The sequence below is a fragment of the Ceratotherium simum genome, chromosome 24, assembly GCF_057802395.1.
Source record: "Ceratotherium simum simum isolate JZ-2026a chromosome 24, ASM5780239v1, whole genome shotgun sequence".
NCBI lineage: Eukaryota > Metazoa > Chordata > Mammalia > Perissodactyla > Rhinocerotidae > Ceratotherium > Ceratotherium simum.
In genome coordinates, this window is record NC_141923.1 from 32,424,576 (window position 1) to 32,442,832 (window position 18,257).

Consider the following 18,257-nt stretch of genomic DNA (forward strand, 5'->3'; position numbering starts at 1 on the left):
TAGACACTTCTGTTTGCTGACCCGAGCAATCTAGGAAACAGACCTTTGTTTCTTCTAAAAACAGTTTTTGAATGTCTAAAATTGGTGGGAAAGGAAGCAAAGGGGCCTGGAAATGGAAAAGTACCCCCCACTCCCCAAGGCAAAAGGAACAATAGCAATTTCTGGGACTCATTCAGTGAAAATGTTTCAAATTCCCCTGCAGATCTGGTGGGAACTGTGCTATCTGGCTGTGGACCAGAATTCAGAGCTGGTGGGAGGTAGGCCAGACAGGTTACGGGGTATGGAGCCCCTGCTGGCACCAGAGGCCGAACCCAGGAAGACAGAGAAATCAGAGCTAGCTCAGGTGCAAATGGCTGCCGTCCGGAAAGGCTGGGCCAAGAGGAGGAATCCAGATAAGAAACCAGGGGCGCCAGGCCCTAGCTCTCCAGAAGGTCAGGGTGGAGGGGGTAAGAGACAGTCTGGAAAGCTGCCCTCAGCCCTACCTACAGGTGATTTCTAGGTACCTCTCTAGTTTGGGTGGGAGCTATTTGGGGAACATATAACAAGCCCATGGGAAAAGTAAGAGGGGATGCATGTAGGCACATTTATTTTGGAGTTGAAGAAGTTAAGGAGAGGTTGACTGGCAGTCTCCTGATGTTCTTTCCTCATGCATATGCCTGTCACCCAGGGCCTGGGGGCTGTGGTGGACCCTTAGAATAGATTCCCCTTACTTCCTCTCAGTTGTTAATCTCTTACCCTATGTCAGAGGCAGAAGTCAGGACCTTACGTATACTGTGTCTTTTAATCTTCACAGCAACTCTATGACGCGGGTTCTATTTTTATGCTTCTTTTACAGATGATGAAACCCAATTCCAGAGAAATTAAGCAACCTGCTAAAAGTCACTCAACTAGGAGGCAGTAGAATTATGATATCCACCCACTTCTGCCAGGCTCCTAAGACTGTGCTCTTGACCATGGGTATCCATGCGTCTGCATTTGAAGCCTTTGGAAACCCATGTAACCCCTGGAAAAAGACAGGTCACCTGTGTCAACTACCTTCCTCTGTGTTGCAGGGTCATCAAGGCAAAAAATGATGCCTAACTGCACTGGGCACCATACAAGGCACTGGGATCAGGTGATGAACCAAACACTCCACTCCATCCTGGAGCTGATGGACTGGTGGGGAAGACAGATGTTACATTATCTCAAATGTGCCAAGTGCTGTGGAGGAGAAGGGATGAGTGGGAGCATACCGAGTGGGGAGGGGCCTTCAACCAATATACAGTATAATGGGAGGGCTTCTGCGAAGAAGTGGTATTTAAGCTGGGTTCCAAAGATTGAGTGCTTGTCAACCTCAGCACTGTAAACATTTTAGGCTGGATAATTTTTTGTCATGGGAGATGTCCTGTACATTGTAGGATGTTTACCAACATCCCTGGCTTCTACCCACTAGATGCCAGTTGCGATAACCAAAACACTTGTCTCCAGATATTGCCAATGTCTCCTGGGGGGTAAAATCACCCCTGTTTGAGAACCACTGATCTGAGTGGAGAGGAGAAAAAGCTTTCTAGGCAGAGGAGAGAGAGAGAGAGAGAGAATGGCTTATTTGCTCATTTGAGGAGCTCTGAGAAGCCACGCCTCGCTGGAGCAGAGAGACTGAAGGGAAGGGTAAGAGGAAGTGAAGCTGGAAAAGCAAGATGAACCCAGAACACCCAGACCCTTCTGGCCCATGTTGAGGAGCTGGGACTTTATACTTAGGGCAAGAGTGGATTTGGATGATGAAATGATGGTGACTAGGCTGACTCAAGCGGAGGCAGAAAGAGAGGAGAAAGGGATTAATGTAAGTGGCATCCAGAAGACAGAACTGACTAGCATTAGGGAACCACCGAATGTTACATTCGTGTGGTTAGAGCCCTTCATCCAGGAGATCTTAGATTGTCATTCTGGATTCACTGATGATCCAGGAGTGTTCCTCTATGTCGCTGTTACCTGGTCTCTATTAGAATTAAGGTTTATAATACGAAAGTCTCTGTGCTCTGCTATACAGCATGGATCAATAATTTAGAGTACTGGGCTGGGAATCAGAAGAGCTGGAATCCAGTGCCACCTTCGCCACTAGCCAACATTATGAAAATCACTTTCCCTTTCCTATCCATAAAACGAGGGGCCTGCACTTCACTGAATAATCTCTACCATCCATTTTGGTCTAACAATGTAGGTATACAAACGTTCGCCACTTGATAGAAGGACAAAATTGTTTCACTGGCTCCTCTCTGAAAGGAATTCTGTTCTCCTTGTTCCTTATGGTGAGGCATCTTCTGTTGGGGATGACAATCAGAACTGGTAGGGCAGTGATCAAAAGGGCTTCTGTAAGACAACCCTCCCGCAATGTGCAGATTTTTCGTGCATAGAGACTGGATGACATTCTGATGTGGTCTTCCCAAGCCAAGGTTCTGGGGCAGGGTCCTCTCTGAAGGGAGTAAGCACTGCCACTGTCAGTCAGTCTCAGCAGGGGAGGCTGTGGACTCAGGAAGGCAGGTCTTAGGCCGGATGGAGCTTGTTCCTGTGTGTGGCCTCGAATCTGAGTACATATTTGGATTCAAAGAAGGGGTCATTCAGCAGCAGAAGGGGTGCAGGGCGGGGAGACATGTCAACAATGGACACATGAAGCTGTTCCTGGGCTCCCAAACAATGATATCTAGAAACTCTTTTGAAAGAAATGTTATGAACCTTCTGGTCTCTGGGTCTTCTGACAAGTTTGAATAAATGCTGCAGCCTGGAGTCCAAGCTGTGGAGAATTAAGACAAGCTACCATTTGTGCTTGGGAAGAAGCGCGAGAAGAGAAACAGGCTTCCCTGAGCCTCGTATGGTGACAGCAGCGGTGGCCAGCACAACTTACAAGAGAAAGGTAAACTGGGCGGACGAGAATTGGGGCTGTAAATCTTCAACCACCCCTCCCGTGTGGGATTCCTCTTCCATTGCCAACCTTGGGTGGTTAGAGGATGATTTTCTGAAAAGAGCTGGCAGGCTTTCTTAGCTCCACAAAGGAGTCTGCAGTAGGAAAAAGTTAGAGAACAGGCAACCTAAAGAACCCCACGGCAACAAGAACCCCACTGCACAGCGATGCATGCAGACAGAGGAAATCACACGATTGATGTTGCCCAAAGCAGCCACACTGAGGCCTCAGGCTCAACCACGCCAGGTTCTCTTGGCTCTGGCACCTGTTTCGTTTTGTTTTTCCTGGTGCATGCAGGGCACAGTGACTGTCTGGGCAAAATGCCACTCACTGGCACGAGATGAAGGGAAAGTGGATGAGAGGAGGAAGAAGAAGTTCATGTAGCCATTGGTTTTCTTCTTACAGCTGGTTCGCTATAGTTTGCTGGACAGAAGGGAAGCATGGGCTGCATGGGAGGGAAGGAAAGACCCATCTTGGGTCAGGAGTGAGGAGAAGGAACCCAGTCTACGAGGCTGCTTCACTGTTATGGGTTCAATTGTGTCCTCCCAAAAAGGTATGTTGTAGTCCTAAGCCTCGGTACCTCAGAATATGATCCTATTTGGAGAGAAGGTCTCTACAGAGGTAATCAAATCAAAATGAGGTCATTAGGATGGACTTAAATTCAATATAGCTGGTGTCCTTATAAAAAGGAGAAATTTGGATACAGAGACAGACCCACACACAGGAAAGAATGTGAAGAGACATAGGAAGAAGATGGCCATCTACAAGCCAAAGAACGCCTGAGGCTACCAGAGGTAGGAGAGAGGCCTGGAACAGATTCTCCCTCACAGGCCTCAGAAGGAACCAGCCCTGCTGACACCTTACTCTTGGACTCCTAGCCTCCAGAACTGTGAGACAATAAATTTCTATTATTTTAAGCCACCCACTTTGTGGTACTCCATTATGGCAGATTTAGGAAACCTTGCTGGTCATTCCTCTGGGAGGTGGGCCCAGGACGTGGCTCTTATATTACTGGAGGAAATTTTCCCCAAAGCTAACCAAATTATTTGATCGGTTTCAAAATTTATTTCAAGGGGCAATGGCACAGTGGTAAAGCGGAAGGAGGTTGCATCTGGACAGAGGTGACATTCAGAATATTTAACAACTGCTATAGGTCACAACCACACTGAATAGGCACACAGCATTGTGCCAGTTCTGGGGTGCTCTGGCTGCACATCAATGCTGGACCTGGAGATACTGTCCTAGGCTGCAGTCCAAGCTCTGCCACCTACTAGCCCAGGCCCTTGGGCACGTTACTTCATCTCCCTGGGTCTGCTTCTTCTCATGGGTTAAATGAGGATAATAATACCTATTTTGTGGGAACTCTTGCGATGATAAAATGAGATAATTAATGTATGTGATACGCCTCACACAGTGCTGGGCACAGAAACTGATTCTCATAAATGCTAGCTCTTTAGGAAGCCGTTTGTCAAATATGGTTTCCCCAGCAACGGGCACATGCATTAGAGAAAAGTCCCATTTTGAGTCCTACACACAACGTATGATGCATACATGAAGCTACAGCTTAATTTAAAGCAAAATTCCCAGAATAGGTCAGATACATTTTGGAGGGTGATTTAGAGGGTCTTTCTCTGGCAGAGCAATGGGAATGCAGTGTGTGCAGTGGAATGATGGTCAGTTTGACTTACGAGGCTCTGTGTCCAGGACTGCAATGACCCTCCCAGTTTCACCCTTCCATCAAAGTGCTGCTTTTCTCTTCTGCGTACACAAATGCTTGCATTTAGGTTCTGAAAACAACTCTCTTCTTTTGATTTCTCATCGTTGTTTCATGGTCTAGGACGTACATAAACTCACACTGGCCCCAAACCTTTCCCAAATCTAGGTTTGATGCTTTTGGTTTTACAAAGCAGCTTTCTTTTCAAAGGTATGTTTTCGCTGCTGGGGGTGGGTGGGTATACACAGAGAACATTACAAAAGCACCTTTGCCGCCAGAGAAGAGGGTTAGAGAGAAAGAATGGGGTGGGGTTCTGGGCCTATGCTCTTCTCATTTACAGATTAGACAACCTCTGAGTCAACAGTTGGTTCTACCCCAACCCCTCCACACCCTTGCTGCCTGCTCTCATCCCCTTCCCTCACCGGGAATGGATTCCATAGTCAGTATCTGGCTGACAGCTTTATGGATGGGGTGGGGGATGGACCCAAAGTTGCTGGGCTCCTCTGGAGTCCTAATAATTCAGGAGAGCTAGGAGCTCTAAAAGCCAGCTGTGGCAGGAAAATTAATAGGCCTGGTTCCTGACTCTATAGGGCATGCAAGAGCCTGTGAGGAAAGAGGGAAGTATTTTTAAGCAGGGAAGTTGCTGGCTACTTTCGGTGGCTCTGAGCTAGCTGATTTAAGACAATGTCCCCAGCCCTGGCATTCACTCGGGTGTCTTTGGATTAAAACACCCCCCCTCTGAAGTTCTCAGTGTTGAAGTGGGTAAAAATAAAGGTAATTATGGTTGCTATCTACCTTTCACTTGAAGGCTTGTTGACAGGATAAAAAAAGTCAGTGTTTCCCAAGTGCCAGACCCTAACATCTGACAAGAACCCCACAGACAAGTGTTTCTCATTAAATCATCCATGGAAACTTATTTAACATGGAGATCTCACACCCCCATGCCCAGCGATGCTTGTTCCAAAGAGCGAGGGTGGAGCCACTAATCTGCATTTTTAATAAGTCCCCAGTGGGCGCCTGCAGGTGGGGCCTCCTCACCTCCTGAGTCAGCACTTTACATTCCAGCATTTTGGATGTTTGTTTCTTAAGGACCATCTAGTTGGTTAAACCATGAGAGCCCAGGATAGCCATGGGGACCTCCAGGATTACCCACAAGGGCAGACAGGTCCTAGGTGGCCAAGTCCTAGAGCTGGAAATCTGCACATATAGGCAAAAAATTGTTCTCAGACAGACGGTCAACTTGTGACATTTTGGGTTTTTCTCATCTTAATGATTAGAGACTTCTCACCAGAGAACAGGAGCCCAGGCCTGGGAAACAGGGCAGAAGGCTGAGACACCTCACAATGAGTCAGGAGAATTGAGCCCTGTACCAATTGGCAGTAGTCATCCATCCTCCCGGAAGGGTAACAAGAGTAAGAGCAGGTAACTTTTACTAAACATGAATGGGCCAGCCACTGTTCTAAGTCTGAGCTCATTTAATCTTGACAACAACCTATGAGGTAGGTTCTAGTATTTTGCCCATTTTCCAGATGGGGAAACTGAGGCCAGGAAGTTCAGTTACTCGTCCAAGGTCACAAAGTTGATAAGTATCAGGGCCAGGATTTGAACGTAAGCCATCTGGCACCTGAAACTGTGCCCTTAAGCATTACACACGCTGCCCTCCAAGGTTGCTCAACTGCCTATAATGAATTTTAACTCAGTTCCTTCATTAGACAGATTTGAGGCATGAGTTCTGCTTCTTGTGAGGAGTAAGGGTGAGACGGTGACAATCTGTGCTCACTTTCCATGTATACTTCTCACCTGGAAGCTTCCCCTATAACTCTCCAGGACCCTCTATCCCACTTGTTTCTCTACATTCAAAGAGAAAAACAAACAAACAAACACACACAAAAAAACCCAGTGCAGAGTTTCCACCAAGGCTTTTTTTTTTTAAGTTCTAAAACTACCACCATCTCCAGTTCCACTGACAGTCTACTGTTATCCTGGTAGGGCTGACATGACACATCTCTGGTTTCTTCCCGAAACAACCCCTGCCTTAGCTGGTGCTTGCAAAACTAACCCCCACAATATCATTATCATTTTAATTGATTGATTGATTGATTGATTGATTTATTGATTTATTTTTGGTGAGGAAGATCGGCCCTGAGCTAACATCCCTTGCCAATCTTCTTCTTTTTTGCTGAGGAAGATTAGCCTTGAGTTAACATCTGTGCCCATTCTTCTTCTATTTTGTATACGGGATGCCGCCACAGCATGGCTTGATTAGCAGTACGGAGGTCCACCGCCAGGATCTGAACCCGCCAAACACAGGCCGCCGAAGCAGAGCGCGGGAACTTAACCACTACACCACTGGGCCGGCCCCCACGATATTATTGTTTAATTGAAACTTTTATTGAGATAAGTGTAGATTCACATACAGTTGTAAGAAATGATACAGAGAGATCCCCTGTACCCTTTAACCCAGTTTTCCCCCAAAGGTAACATCTTGTAAAACTATAGTGCAATGCATTGACTATAATATTGACAGTGATACAATCCACAGATCTTATTCAAATTTTCCTAGCTCAACTTGTACTCATTTATGTGTGTGTGTGTATATACGTGTGTGTGTGTGTGTGTGTGTGTGTGTTTAGTCATATAATTTTATCACCTATGTAGGTTCCTCTACCTACCTCCAAAGTTAATTTAAAGAACAGTTCCATCACCACAAGGATCCCTCCTGCCCTTCTATAACCACATCCATGTTCCTGCTGTATCCCCACCTCCTCTTTAACCTTTGACACCACTAATCTGTTCTCCATTTCTAAAATTTTGTCATTTCAAAGTGTTATATAAATGGAACCACACAATATGAATCTTTTGGAATTGGCTTTTTTCTACTCAGCATAATCCCCTTGAGATGCATCCAAGTTTGGTGTATGTATCAATAGTGCATGTTCCTTTTTCTTGCTGAGTAGTCTTCCGTGGTGTGGATGTAGCAGTTTGACCATTCATCTGCTGAAGGACCTCTGGGCCCTTTCCAGCCTTTGGTTATTAGGAATAACACTGCTATGAGCAGTCACAGACGGCTTTCATCTCTCTGAATTGCCCAAGAGTGTAATTCCTAGGTCATGAGGGAAAGTATTCAGTCTCTCACCATTTAGTATGATGCTAGCTTTAGATTTTTTGTGGATGCTCTTTATCAAGATCAGGTAATTTCCCTCTATTTCTAATGCTGAGAAATTATTACTTTTCTAAAATACCTGTGAATTATAGCACACCCCTGCCTAATGGTAATGCTTTCACAGAACACGTTGGGTAGTCTTTTTTTAATGAGGTCAGATCTACACGTGCAATCATCAAGTGTATTTTTCACAGCCACATACTCAGATCATGTCCATCATTGCAGTTATTTATGAAACATGTCTTCTTTGCCCTTCCAGACAACAACCTGTAGGGCATCTTTAAATCCCCACACAGCAACACCACATCATAGTGGTTTGCACATATTGTTTGCTCAATAAGTAGCAATACCTAACATTTGTATAGTGTTTTACAACTCACTTGACCTTCACAGTGACTCTGGGAAATAGGTATGATTGGCCCTGCTTCCAGAAGCTAAGGTTTGAGGAAGTTAAGTCACTTGCTAAGGCCATTTTACTTGTAGGGAAAGAGCCAGGGTTGTCTAAGCCCAAGTCCCATGCTGGTTCCCCTCCAGCAGAGGTGGTGGTAAAGAGTGGAGACCTGGACTGGCTGGTCTCTAAAGGGCTTTTCCTAGTCTAAGGCACTGAGAAGCTATGACAAGAGGAGGACGGCTGACTCAGGGAGTTAGCACCCCATATGGGGCATTATCTTTGTTTGCACCACACTTGCCGTGCGTGGCGCCCAGATAAAGAGTTCTCCCACTACTGCTGCTGCTGCTCCCACCACCAGGAGTCGTGGGGCCTTATCTAGTGGGCTAAGTCTCCTCTGATCCCATTCACGTTAATTTCTGACCTTCCAGGTTTCCAATCCAGCCCATGCTTGCACTTGATTCAAACAATGTCAAGTGTTTCTTTTGTTTTAGCAACATTATCTTTGGAGATCTCTTCTTTTCACAATTACCAAGCTGCTCTTTGTTTTCCCACCCTTTGAATTCTTCACATGGATGCCCCCAGCATTCAAAGGCTGCTTGAACAAGGACCCCTGCATCCTTCTCACCACCACTGCACCATTCTGGGCAGAGGCTCTTGGTAAACTTATTCAGTAAGGATTCATTCATCATGGCCTGTGCCTGGGGCTTCGTAAGGAAAGCTGAGAGCATTCAAAAGATACTGATATCTTCAAGGAGTTTATATTCTTCTTATTCACCCTTTGATGACCAGTACTTAGCTGTCAAAGTGGCAGGTGAAAGAACTAAGGTGAAAAACCAGCCTAAAAATCTTATAAGCTGAAGGCTTAAGTTGACAGTCCTTTAAGGAATATTGGAATCTGCTCAAGGGAGTTGCAGTGCCAAAGCCTGAGGTCAGCTCAGCCTCGTGGTGCCTGTCCACGCCACTGTTGATGAGGGAAGGCACAGAACTGGTGCTACGGCAGGATACTTACAAGTTAGCCCAACCATGGCTCCTAACTCTCACTCTTGACCTCTGTGTATACACAGAGGGATTGCTCTGTGTATTGCTGTTCGTTGAAGTCTTCATAAACACCCCTTTCTTGGGTCGGAAGTGGACTTTGGAGTGGATACCTGGGCCATTTGGAATGTGATGATGAGTATATACCCAGAAATATTCAGAAGAAACCCATTGCCTCATATTATCCTTACTCTGTTGGCTCTGGCCAAGGACACATGTCATGCCCATTGGCAGGAATCCTCAGCCAGGGTAGGGAAAAATCTCAGAAGCCAAAATTCCATCCTGTTCCCTTTTTGGATTTCAAAGAATGCCTCTCCTATTCTGGTCACCTCTCCCGGCATCCCTCCGTGAGCCCAGCAACATCTCTCCTGTTCCTATTGCCTCTCTAACACCCTTTCACGACACCAGCACAAACATCACGTCACCAGCTATGTTTGGGGATAAGTTAGTTAACAGGCACACATGTAGCAGAAAGAGCACTTCCGTGGCCTCTCTGCAGCAGCACTGTGTATAACAGTAAAGTGCTAGAAATAACCTAAATATCCATCAGTAGGAGATTGGTTAAGTAATAATGGGACACGGGTACAATGAAGCATGACACAGACGTTAGAATCATGCTGTAGAAAAATACTAATGACACTGAAAAATGTTTTCAGTGGAAAATATTGGTGGAAACAATGAAGGTTGTAAAAGTTTGTGCAGTACAACCTGAATCTTGTGAAAAATATGTGTGTGTGTATATCGACGTGAAGAATTTGTATTAACAGACATCCGAGTTCTTGTTAGGGAAGAAATTATCTTTTTGTTTTTTTTGTAAGAATACCCTCATCAACTGCTTCAGTGGGGAAGGTGAAGCTTTGAGATCAGTTGGAGGCAAATTAGGTTTATGAAAAGTTTGCCAAACTTCTCTGCACGTGAAATGACAGGGATTTGAGAGTGGGAGAACCTAAGCAGGGGAGAAGGGCTGGAGGGGAAAAAAAGAGTCTGAGAAGCACGGTAGATAGTTGGAACCTGCCAAAAAAGGTAAGTGGATAATAAGAAATTCCTGGTAGTCTGATGGTCAAATGAGTTTTAGGAAAAAGAATGTCTAATATTCCATTTTTGAGATGTAAACTCCTTCTGTATCCCATAACCTTTAGCAAAAGCTGGTAAGACTATACATCCTGATGCAATGGTACTGTGGGACATGAAAGGGAAGAAGCAATGAGGGGAAGCAGACACCTTGGTCGACACCCAGGTAGAGTGAGCAGCATCCTCTGGGGACAGAGGGGAAGAAAGGAGACCAGGGTTCCTGGCAGTGGCCCCAGCATATAGGAGACAAACCCCTTCTTTCCCAAATAAAGTAGAGAAAGGTAGACTTTGAAGTGGGCCGGCTGATGTTTCTTTTGCATATACATGTTTATATACACATAGAAGAAAGACTGGAAGGAAATAAACCCAAACAAGAGAGTTAGCATCTTGGGATGGTGGATGATAAGTGAGTTTTATTTTCTTCTTTGAATTTCCTTTATTTTCAATATCTTCAACAATTACGATGTTTTACTTCTGTAAGCAGAAAACTATTTAAAAAATCACCTCTGCCCCTTCTGTCTTCAAGAAAGCAGGGGTGGAAGTTGGGAGAGGAGGTGCGGAAAAGGCTTATGAAGGGTTTCCTGAGCAGCAAGTCTGTTCATGGGCACTGCCTTGGGGAGCCTTAGGGTCATGAGAGGACCCTGGGCATGATGGTGGAGGAACCCCTGTACAGGGATTAAAAGGGGGGCCCAAGGGACACACCTGCTGGTGCTTCCACTCTCAAGACCCCTGGTCAAGCCGGGGGCTTTCCTTGTGTGACACCACGAAGGAAGCTCTGTACGCTGGCACCAGCATGACACACAAGAGGGCAGGCAGAGCAGGCATGAGGCTGCCAGCCTTTCAGTCTTTCTCATGGATGGCTCCCTCTCACAGAGGCCTTGCCTTCCTCCATTTCCCCTTCCCACCAGCAAGCCTTCTCGCTTGTTAATCTCCCCAGGGAACCCATTTGATCACAGTGCATATCTTCTCTTCCTGGCGAAGCCTTGTTCTCTGCTCTCAGACTTGGAACTGGTCTGACTTGTGAGAGAGCCCAGGTTCTTTCACTGCTAGTTCAGTTCAAAGAAAGGGTCAGAGAATTCTGGGGCAGAGTAGGGAGCGTGGCAGAGAACAGACACTGACTGAGGCTTACTTGCTTGCACAATCTCAGGCCAGAGACATGTCTGCCCAGAACCCAGCAGTTTCTAAGTGTTTCCTGGACTGACCTGTATCTTGAGAAGCTGGAAGTAGGCACAGACCCCAGGACCCAAGGGCCCTTGGTTCTGCTGGAGCTCAGCTGCCCTTCAGAGGAGGCCATAGGTAACTTGTTCATGCAGCATCCGGGCCCAGGAACGAAGACACCAGGAGGAAACACCCACATCAAAGGCTTGTTGGTTCATACCTTGCTCACCTCCCCTGCCCTGTAGCCACTTAGGGAGATGAAACTTCCTCTGTTCCCTTCTCTGTTTGCTTACTTGCTTCCCATATTCCCCCACAGCCTCCTTTGCTGAGTCCTTCTTCCTTACCCTCTCGCACACCTTCTTGACTTAGTCCATCTTGGAGTAGGAGTTAGATTTACATCTAACCATCATTTATGAAGCATCTCTTACATGCCAGGCACTATGCTCAGCATGTGTACCTGTGTCATTTGATTTCAATCACCATCACAATCCTGTGTGGTGCATATTATTACTCCCACGCCATAAGGGAAACAGAAGCTGGCAGAGGTTGGGACCTGTCCAAGGTGAATGGAAGAGTCAATGGGAAGTCAGGATTCAAACCCGGATCCTCTTACGCTAAGTAAAGTTCTGTTCCATTAGGCCATATTGCCCCACAGGTTTTCTGGGGTCCAGGTCGGCTGCCTGTCTGTTCCTCTGTGTTCTCTCCCTTCCCTGCCGTCCTCATGGGCACACACAAGGCTACAGCCTTCTCCCTATGTAGGTATCAGAGAAGACTCCACACAAATTCCCAATGACCCAGTCCACACAAGTTCCCTCCAAAACCTGGGGGTGCAGGTCCATTCAAGAAGGGAGCTCAGTTCTGATCCAGCAGGAGCAGCAGGCCCAGAATCTCATCCCCAAATGCCCAGACTCTTCAGGGCTCTCCAGCCTTGGGCCCAGGGTGGCAACTCTGAATCACTATAACTTAGCCCACAACTGTTCCCTGGACCTTTTGGCCCTGCCAGTCCATTTCTTTTTTTTTTTTTTTTAATAAATTTTTTGTTTATTGCAGTAACATTGGTTTATAACATTGTAAAAATTTCAGGTGTACATCATTGTACTTCTATTTCTGCATAGATTACATCATGTTCACCACCAAAATACTAATTACAACCCATCACCACACACATGTACCGAATTAACCCTTTCACCCTCCTCCCTCCCCCCTTCCCCCCCGGCAACCACCAATCCAATCTCTGTCCCTATGTGTTTGTTTATTGTTGTTATTATCTACTACTTAATGAAGGAAATCATACGGTATTTGACCTTCTCCCTCTGACTTATTTCACTTTGCATCATGCCCTCAATGTCCATCCATGTTGTCACAAATGGCTGGATTTCATCGTTTCTTATGGCTGAGTAGTATTCCATTGTGTATATATACCACAGCTTTTTTATCCATTCGTCCCTTGCTGGGCACTTAGGTTGCTTCCAAGTCTTGGCTATCGTGAATAAGGCTGCAATGAACACAGGGGTGCATGTACCTTTGCAAATTGGTGTTTTCAAGTTCTTTGGATAAATACCCAACAGTGGAATAGCTGGATCATATGGTAGTTCTATCGTTGAATTTTGAGGAATCTCCATACTGTTTTCCATAGTGGCTGCACCAGTTTGCACTCCCACCAGCAGTGTATGAGAGTTCCCTTCTCTCCACAACCTCTCCAACACATGTTGTTTCCTGTCTTGTTAATTATAGCCATTCTGACGGGCGTGAGGTGATATCTCATTGTAGTTTTGATTTGCATTTCCCTGATAGTTAGTGATTTTGAACATCTTTTCATGTGTCTGTTGGCCATCTGTATATCTTCTTTGGAGAAATGTCTGTTCAGGTCTTTGCCCATTTTTAATTGGGTTGGTAGTTTTTTTGTTGTTGAGATGCATGAGTTCTTTATATATTTTGGAGATTAAGCCCTCATCAGATGTATGGTTTGCAAATATCTTCTCCCAATTGTTAGGTTGTCTTTTTCGTTTTGTTGATGGTTTCCTTTGCTGTGCAGAAGCTTTTTAGTTTGATGTAGTCCCATTTGTTTATTTTTTCTATTGTTTCTCTTGCCCGGTCAGATGTGGTGTTTGAAAAGATGTTGCTAAGACTGATGTCGAAGAGCGTACTGCCTATGTTTTCTTCTAGAACTTTCACAGTTTCAGGTCTTACATTCAAGTCTTTAATCCATTTGGAGTTAATTTTTGTGTATGGTGTAAGGTAAGGGTCTACTTTCATTTTTTTGCATATGGCTATCCAGTTTTCCCAACACCATTTGTTGAAGAGACTTTCTTTTCCCCATTGTATGTTCTTGGCTCCTTTGTCAAAGATTAGCTGTCCATAGATGTATGGGTTTATTTCTGGGCTTTCGATTCTATTCCATTGATCTGTGTGTCTGTTTTTGTGCCAGTACCATGCTGTTTTGGTTACTATAGCTTTGTAGTATATTTTGAAATCAGGGAGCGTGATACCTCCAGCTTTGTTCTTTTTTCTCAGGATTCCTTTAGCTATTCGGGTCTTTTGTTGTTCCATATAAATTTTAGGATTCTTTGTTCTATTTCTGTGAAAAATGTTGTTGGAACTTTGATAGGGATTGCATTGAATCTATAGATGGCTTTAGGAAGTATGGACATCTTAACTATGTTAATTCTTCCAATCCAAGAGCACGGAATATCTTTCCATTTCTTTGTGTCTTCTTCAATTTCTTTCAGAAATGTTTTATAGTTTTCGTGTACAGATCTTTCACCTCTTTGGTTAAGTTTATTCCTAGGTATTTTATTCTTTTTGTTGCAATTGTAAATGGGATGGTATTCTTAATTTCTCTTTCTGCTACTTCGTTGTTAGTGTACAGAAATGCAACTGATTTTTGTATGTTGATTTTGTATCCTGCAACTTTCCCATATTCGTTTATTACTTCTAAAAGTTTTCTGGTGGATTCTTTAGGGTTTTCTATATATAAAATCATGTCATCTGCAAATAGTGACAGTTTCACTTCTTCCTTTCCAATTTGGATCCCTTTTATTTCTTTCTCTTGCCTGATTGCTCTGGCTAGGACTTCCAATACTATGTTAAATAGGAGTGGTGACAGTGGGCATCCTTGTCTGGTTCCTGTTCTTAGAGGGATAGCTTTCAGTTTTTCACCATTGAGGATGATATTAGCTGTGGGTTTCTCATATATGGTCTTTATTATGTTGAGGTACTTTCCTTCTATACCCATTTTATTCAGAGTTTTTATCATAAATGGATGCTGGATCTTGTCAAATGCTTTCTCTGCATCTATTGAGATGATCATGTGATTTTTGTTCTTCATTTTATTAATGTGGTGTATTACATTGATTGATTTGCGAATGTTAAACCATCCCTGCATACCTGGAATAAATCCCACTTGATCATGGTGTATAATCTTTTAACGTATTGTTGTATGCGATTTGCTAGTATTTTGTTGAGGATTTTTGCATCGATGTTCATCAGTGATATTGGCCTGTAATTTTCTTTTTTGTGTTGTCCTTGTCTGGTTTTGGTATCAGGGTAATGTCAGCTTCAGAGAATGAGTTAGGAGCTTCCCCCTCCTCAATTTTTGGAAGAGTTTGAGAAGGATAGGTATTAAGTCTTCTTTGAATGTTTGGTAGAATTCACCAGGAAGCCGTCTGGTCCTGGACTTTTATTTTTGCGGAGGTTTTTGATTACTGTTTCGATCTCCTTACTGGTGATTGGTCTATTCAAATTCTCTACTTCTTCTTGATCCAGTTTTGGAAGGTTGTATGATTCTAAGAATTTATCCATTTCTTCCAGATTGTCGAATTGGTTGGCATATAGTTTTTCATAGTATTCTCTTATAATCTTTTGTATTTCTGAGGTGTCTGTTGTAACCACTCCTCTTTCATTTCTGATTTTACTTATTTGTGCCTTCTCTCTTTTTTTTTCTTGGTGAGTCTAGCTAAAGGTTTGTCTATTTTGTTGATCTTTTCAAAGAACCAGCTCTTGGTTTTATTAATTTTTCTATTGTTTTTGGTCTCTATTTCATTTATTTCTGCTCTGATTTTTATTATTTCCCTTCTTCTACTGATTTTGGGCTTTGTTTGTTCTTCTTTTTCCAGTTCCTTTAGGTGCATTGTTAGATTGTTTGTTTGAGATTTTTCTTGTTTGTTGAGATAGGCCTGTATTGCTATAAACTTCCCTCTTAGAACCGCTTTTGCTGTATCCCATAAATTCTGGCATGTCGTATTTTCATTTTCATTTGTCTCCAGGTATTTTTTGTTTTCTTCTTTGATTTCTTCATTAACCCAGTCGTTGTTCAGTAGCATTTTGTTTAATCTCCATGTATTTGTGGCTTTTCTGATTTTCTTCCTATAGTTGATTTCTAGTTTCATACCGTTGTGGTCAGAAAAGATGCTTGGTATTATTTCAATCTTCTTAAATTTATGGAGACTTGTTTTGTGGCCTAATATGTGATCAATCCTGGAGAACGTTCCATGTGCATTTGAAAAGAACGTGTATTCTTTGGTTTTTGGATGGAATGCTCTGTATATATCTACTAGGTCCATCTGTTCTAGTGTGTCGTTTAAGGCTAATGTTTCCTTATTGATCTTCTGTTTGGATGATCTATCCGTTGGTGTAAGTGGAGTGTTAAAGTCCCCTACTATTATTGTGTTACTGTCTATTTCTGTTTTTATGTCTGTTAATAATTGCTTTATATATTTAGGTGCACCTACATTGGGTGCGTAGATATTTACAAGTGTTATATCCTCTTGTTGGATTGTTCCCTTGATCATTATGTAATGCCCTTCTTTGTCTCGTTTTACAGTTTTTGTTTTAAAGTCTATTTTGTCTGATATGAGTACTGCTACCCCAGCTTTCTTTTCATTGCCATTTGCGTGGAGTATCTTTTTCCATCCCTTCACTTTCAGTTTGTGAGTGTCTTTAGGTCTGAAGTGTGTCTCTTGTATGCAGCATATATATGGGTCTTGTTTTTATCCAGTCAGCCACCCTATGCCTTTTAATTGGAGTATTTAGTCCATTGACATTTAAAGTAGCTATTGATAAGTATGTACTTACTGCCATTTTTTAACTTTTTTTTTTCCTCAGTGTTTTAGAAGTCCTTCTCTGTTCCTTACTTCTTCTATACAGAATTGAGGGTCACGTTAGTTTGACCTCTGTCTGAAAGCGGTACTCTTTAACTACCCTCCTTCCTCCTTTTATGTTTTTGATATCATATCCAACCTCTTTTTGTGCATTTGTATCCATTACGTTCTAATCGTGGAAATAGATAATTTTTCCTATTTGTGGTCTTCTCTTTTCCCCTTAAATCAGTCCCTTTAACATTTCTTGTAACACTGGTTTCTTGGTGACAAACTCCTTTAATTTTTGCTTATCTGGGAAAATTTTGATCTCTCCTTCCATTTTGAACAATAACCTTGCTGGGTAGAGTATTCTTGGCTGTAAGTTTTTCCTTTTAGCATTTTAATTATATCATGCCATTCTCTTCTAGCCTGTAAGGTTTCTGCTGAGAAGTCAGCTGATAGCCTTATGGGGTTTCCTTTGTATGTAACTTGACATTCTCTTGCGGCTTTTAGGATTCTCTCTTTATCTTTAATTCTGGACATTTTGATTATGATGTGTCTTGGTGTGGGCCTCTTTGGGTTTATCTTGTTTGGGGCTCTCTGTGCCTCCTGTACCTGGATGTCTGTTTCCTTCCTTAGGTTAGGGAAGTTTTCATCTATTATTTCTTGAAATAGATTCTCTGCCCCCTTGTCTCGCTCTTCTCCTTCCGGGACACCTATAACACGGATGTTAGTGCGCTTGATGTTGTCCCAGAGGTCCCTTAGACTGTCCTCACTCTTTTTAATTCTTTTCTCTTTTACCTGTTCACCTTGGGTAATTTCTTCTAGTCTTTCTTCCAGCTCACAGATCCGTTCTTCTGTATCCTCTACTCTGCTTTTGAGTCCCTCTAATGAGTTTTTCATTTCCAGTATTGTATTCTTCATTTCTGATTGGTTCTTTTTATATCTTCCATTTCTTTGTTGACATTCTCACTGAGTCCATCTATTCTTCTCCCCAGATCAGTGAGCATCCTTAACACTCTTAGTTTGAACTCTCTGTCGGGTAGGTTGCTCATTTCTGTTTCACTAAGTTCCTTTTCTGGGGTTTTGTCCTGTTCCCTTACTTGGAATGTATTCTTTTGCCTCTTCATTTTGCCTCTTTCCCTGTGCTTGTGTCTACGTATTAGGTAGGTCAGCTACGTCTCCTGCTCTTGGATAGGTGACCTTATGTAAGTGATGGCTTAGGAGGCTTCCAGTGTGCTTCCCTCAGTTCTCAATATTTCAGGGGTGACCCCTATGTGGGCTACGTGTATCCTTCTGCTGTGGCCTGTTTGCTCTCCCTGTAGGCGCCCAGGGAGGCTGAGTTATGCTCCTGGCCAGCTGTTGTAATGCTCAGCTGCTTGTAGTTGTTGTGGGCCCTTCAGTCTCTTTATCAGGTGTGGGGAGCCCGAGCACAGTTGCCTGCAAGTTCTAATACCACATTTGTGTTGCAGTATTTCTTTTAAGTGAGTAGGCCCCCACCGTGGCAGGTTGTTAGGCTCAGGGCCTTACAATTGCTGTAAGCCTCTAGCCTATTAGGTCTCTTGTCAGCTCTCTGAGGATTGCAGCTGGGTGGGGCTGGCCTCAGGCACAGGAGCACCCAATTGTTTCAGGTTTTGGAAGGTGGAGCAAACCTCCTATGTGGGTCTTTGAGAAGCACAAGTCTTCTGCGGCTGAGAAGCCCTGCCGCCCAC

General features: G+C 43.8%; 1 protein-coding gene across 2 annotated transcripts in view; it reads right to left on the reverse strand.

Moving 5' to 3' along the window:
- TTC9 (tetratricopeptide repeat domain 9) overlaps positions 1-18,257 on the reverse strand; it is a 39,709-nt gene that overhangs the window by 9,124 nt on the left and 12,328 nt on the right. The gene's annotated exons all lie outside the window — the stretch shown is intronic.